We start from the raw sequence: 5,375 nt of genomic DNA on the forward strand, positions 1-5,375 counted from the left end.
CATTCATGTTCGTTCTCTCCCTGGTAATGGCGCCAAACACTTGGCGCATGATACCATGGTCCAAACATAACTTCACAACTTCGCACAACTAACCAGCAAGTGCACTGGGTCGTCCAAGTAATAAACCTTACGTGAGTAAGAGTCGATCCCACGGAGATTGTTGGTATGAAGCAAGCTATGGTCATCTTGTAAATCTCAGTTAGGCGGATAATAAATGGTTATATTGGTTTTCGAAAATTACAATAAATAAAACATAAAATAAAGATAGAAATACTTATGTAGATCATCGATGGGAATTTCAGATAGGCGTATGAAGATGCTGTGCTCCTTCTGAATCTCTGCTTTCCTACTGCCTTCATCCAATCCTTCTTACTCCTTTCCATGGCAAGATGTATGTAGGGCATCACCGTTGTCAATGACTACATCCCATCCTCTCAGTGAAAAAGGTCCAAATGCTCTGTCACGGCACGGCTAATCATCTGTCGGTTCTCGATCATGTCGGAATAGAATCCATTGATTCTTTTGCGTTTGTCATCACGCCCAACAATCGCGAGTTTGAAGCTCGTCATTATCAGAGTTTTGCTCGGTCCCTCAATTTCAGCCAGAAAATACCTAAAATCACAGAAAAACACACAAACTCATAGTAAAGTCCAAAAATATGAATTTAGCATAAAAACTAATGAAAACATCCCTAGAAGTAGCTAGATCCTACTAAAAATTACCTAAAAACAATGCCAAAAAGCGTATAAATTATCCGCTCATCACAATACCAAACTTAAATTATTGCTTGTCCCCAAGCAACTGAAAATTAATTAGGATAAAAAGAAGAGAATATACTATAAATCCCAAAATATCAATGAATATTAGTTCTAATTAGATGAGCGGGACTTGTAGCTTTTTGTTTCTGAACAGTTTTGGCATCTCACTTTTTTCTTTGAAGTTTAGAATGATTGGCATCTCTAGGAACTTAGAATTTCAGATAGTGTTATTGATTCTCCTAGTTAGTTTGTTGTTTCTTGAACACAGCTACTTTTATGAGTCTGGCCGTGGCCCTAAGTACTTTGTTTTCCAGTATACACCATACATAAATGCCACAGACACTAACTGGGTGAACCTTTTCAGATTGTGACTCAACTTTGCTAAAGTCCCCAGTTAAAGGTGTCCAGAGCTCTTAAGCACACTCTTTTTGCTTTGGATCACGACTTTAACCACTCAGTCTCAAGCTTTTCACTTGGACCTGCATGCCATAAGCACATGGTTAGGGACAGCTTGATTTAGCCGCTTAGGCCTGGATTTTATTTCTTTGGGCCTTCCTATCCATTGATACTCAAAAGCCTTGGATCCTTTTTACCCTTGCCTTTTGGTTTTAAGGGCTATTGGCTTTTTCTGCTTGCTTTTTCTCTTTCTTTCTATTTTTTTTTCGCAAAATTTTTTTTCATAAGCTTCTTCTTCAGAAGAAGCCTCTTTAGTACTGTTGGATGCATTTTCCCATCCATTCAGACTTTGAGAAATCATGTTGACTTGCTGAGTCAACATTTTGTTCTGAGCCAATATGGCATTCAGAGCATCAATTTCAAGAACTCCCTTCCTCTGAGGCGTCCCATTATTCACGGAATTCCTCTCAGGAGTGTACATGAAATGGTTATTTGCAACCATGTCAATAAGTTCTTGAGCTTCTGTAGGCATTTTCTTTAGGTGAATGGATCCACCTGCAGAATGGTCCACTGACATCTTAGAAAATTCAGATAGACCATAATAGAATATATCCAGAATGGTCCACTCTGAAAGCATGTGAGAAGGACACCTTTTGGTCATCTGCTTGTATCTTTCCCAAGCTTCATAGAGGGATTCACCATCTTTTTGTTTGAAAGTCTGAACATCCACTCTAAGCTTGCTCAGCTTTTGAGGAGGAAAGAACTTAGCCAAGAAGGCCGCGACCAGCTTATCCCATGAGTCCAGGCTATCTTTAGGTTGTGAATCCAACCATATTCTAGCTCTGTCTCTTACAGCAAAGGGAAAAGCATGAGCCTGTAGACTTCAGGATCTACTCCATTAGTCTTAACAGTCTCACAGATCTGCAAGAACTCAGTTAAAAATTGGTAGGGATCTTCTGATGGAAGTCCATGGAACTTGCAGTTCTATTGCAGTAGAGCAACTAGTTGAGGTTTCAGCTCAAAGTTATTTGCTCCAATAGCAGGGATTGAGATGCTTCTTCCATCAAATTTGGAAGTAGGTGTAGTATAATCACCAAGCATCCTCCTTGCATTATTATTTTCGGCTGCCATCTTCTCTTCCTTTTCGAAAATTTCTGTAAGGTTGTCTCTGGATTGTTGTAATTTAGCTTCTCTTAGTTTCCTCTTCAGAGTCCTTTCAGGTTCAGGATCTGCTTCAACAAGAATGTTCTTGTCCTTGCTCCTTCTCATATGAAAAAGAAGGGAACAGAAAATAATAATAGGGATCCTCTTTACCACAGTAGAGAGATTCCTTTATGTTAGTAGAAGAAGAAGGGAAGAGAAGAAGGAAAAAGTAAGAATCCAAACACAAGGGTGAAGATGGATTCAGATTCTTGAGATAAAGAGAAGTGTTTAGTAAATAAATAAATAAATAGAAAGAGATGAGAAGGAGAGAATTCGAAAATTAATTTTGAAAAAGGGTTAGTGATTTTCGAAAATTAAGAGAAGAAATAAAATTAAAATTAAAATTTAAAATAAGTAGTTAATTAAAAGAATTTTGAAAAAGAGGGAGGTAATTTTCAAAAATTAAAGAGACAAAAGTAGTTAGGTGGTTTTGAAAAAGATAAGATATAGTTAATACAAACAAAAAGTTAACTAGTTAGTTAAAAAAATTTGAAATTTAATTTTGAAAAGATAAGAAGTTGGAAGATATTTTGACATTATAGAAGATAGCAAAAGCAAGGATCTATCAATGCCCCCCAACTAAGGTAATCAAATGATTAATTACGTAGTAGCTAAGTGCCAACAATAGTCAGATTTCAGATTGGCAGTCTTCTTGTGTGCAACTTCTACAAAATGTTTACTAAAGCAATTAAGTAGAGGATCTCACCTTGTTTCTAAGGAGTTAGACCAATATTTGTAATGCTTGTATTTTGGGTCATCCAAATGATCAGCAATTTCACGAGACAGTTTTCTAATAATAATGTTTATTTAACTCATTTTGTGCACTGTAATAAACTTTCTTATTTCCAAATTGATTCCGAAACTTATAGTTATATACTTTAAATACTAAAACTAATTTTAGACATTATACTTCTATTATTGCTGTAGCTTTTTCCAACAACAAATTGAAAAAAATAAAGGAAGACCCAATAGAGTAAGGTAGGGATGTCAATGGGGTAGGGCGGAGCGGGGGGATGCCTCCCTGCTCCCCATCTCCGTCCTCAGATTTGCTCCCCATCCCCGTCTCCATTCCCCATGGGGACCCATTCCCCGTAGGGACCCCATTCCCCATCTACATAATAGTTCTAACTAATTATTAATTTCCATATGAATAGAGCTGCAAGTATCTATCTTATACAAAAACTGCAAGATTTTATACAAATAAAGAAGGGTTATGCAAATAAAGATTAGGAGTTTTGAGTTTCCGTGTGTGTGCGTGCGTGCGTGCGTGCGTGCGTGCGTGTGTGTGTGAGAGAGAAATGACTAAAAAACATATATGAGAAATAAACTATTAAAGATAATTCAGAAAATTCATAAATTTCGGGGAATAGCGGAGACGGGGCGGGGATCCCCGCTCGGGTCCCCGCGCCTGCTTCGGGGGAATTTTGTCTCCAATCTCCATCCCCGCGAAAAAAATTTTTCACAATCGGATCCCCATTCAGGACAATCCCCGCACGGATCCCCTCGTCTCGGAGAGTTTTTCCATCCCTAGAGCAAAGGTCCCAATGAATGAATACATCATACGAAAACTTAAATCAATCTAATGCCTACTAACCTGTCGAAGCTATTGGATCACCTCACAATTGCCATCATGAAAGCGAAAAGACAGCTCCATGACCACAAATCTAACTTTTCAATTTGACCTATATTCCAATCAGCAATCACTCCCACAAATCATCACTCTCCCTAAACCCTACCCTAAATCAAGTGTGTTTGAGTATTAATAGCTCAATAGTTCAATGTACATTATAGAAAATTGAGTATTAAAATCAACGGAAAATTATAAAACTCGGATTTAAAACACGCAAACCCCAGTGGAAAATCAGGAGCACAATTGCAAACCCTAATAAAATTACTGCATACTGAAAATGAAGAACCTAACAGAAAATAAAAAAAAATCTCTTTTCATGAAGATAGAGTTCAGAAAAAGAATAAAAAATATTCCAAGCTACTATGAATTACATATTAGAAAACCAAATTCAATTTGATGCCTATAATTTCTAGGATATTCGAAGAGCATTTGAAGTGTTTTCATATGGATTGCATATAGATCTTATTATGTGTCTCACTTTCATTGTATTTTTTTTCACATGCTTCTGTTCCAGTTGCTGCTAGAACCAAAAAATTAGCCACGTTTTAACTAACAAAGCTAAAAGAAGTATGCATCTATGTACAACAAAGGTATGTTTCTTTAATCTCCAAAGAAAAATTAATCAATTAGGATGAAAAGTAAATAAAGAGTTATCTTTATCTAACCAAAGTAATTAAGTACCTAAAATTAGCTAATTACCATACAATCAAATTAAATATCAATGAAACTCGTTAAACCTTAAAACCCAATAATAGAACAACACAAGCAATACTAATTAATTAAGTGTTTTGCATCATTCTAATCAAGACACTTGTTTCTTTTTTACTCTAGGAAGATTGAATGTAGATAAAAAATGACAAAAATATGGCCTCATAAAAAGGGATAGTTAATAATGAAGGTGAAATATATCAAACTTACACTGGAGACAACAACAGGAAGGCAGAAATTATGCTTCCTGAGCAAGAAAAAAGAAAGTAATTAAGATTAATGATGATATAGTAGATACAATTGAAGTAATTAATTTATTAGAGTACTCTGTACAGAATGAAAGATAGAAAAAATATTAGAAGTCAAGGCATACATTCCAAGTCACAACATGCAAGATTAGGACAATCAATTAAATATATTATTTTGAATAATGGGTGTCCATCTCAACTATAAGCATTTTTGGTCATATAATGTACTGAAACAGGGTTTAGAGAAACAGGTATTAGTGCACCACCCACCCGAATAGACTAAAACTACAGTTACTAAAAGGGCGTGGCTAATCGTAAACTGATCATAATTCATATTTAATATTAATTCAAGACGACTTGTAATAAATGCCATAAATAAACCTATCAACCTGCAAACTTTCATAAAAAACCAGAGTTTTGTACCTTTGTTGA

General features: G+C 35.9%; 1 non-coding gene across 1 annotated transcript; it reads left to right on the plus strand.

The window, feature by feature from the left end:
- Positions 1-1,785: 1,785 nt before the first annotated feature.
- LOC130947105 (small nucleolar RNA R71) lies at positions 1,786-1,893 on the plus strand. Its single transcript, XR_009072516.1, has one exon. It is a non-coding gene; the product is annotated as a small nucleolar RNA R71 (small nucleolar RNA).
- The last annotated feature ends 3,482 nt before the right edge of the window (positions 1,894-5,375 follow it).

Source organism: Arachis stenosperma, chromosome 8 (assembly GCF_014773155.1).
Source record: "Arachis stenosperma cultivar V10309 chromosome 8, arast.V10309.gnm1.PFL2, whole genome shotgun sequence".
Lineage (NCBI taxonomy): Eukaryota > Viridiplantae > Streptophyta > Magnoliopsida > Fabales > Fabaceae > Arachis > Arachis stenosperma.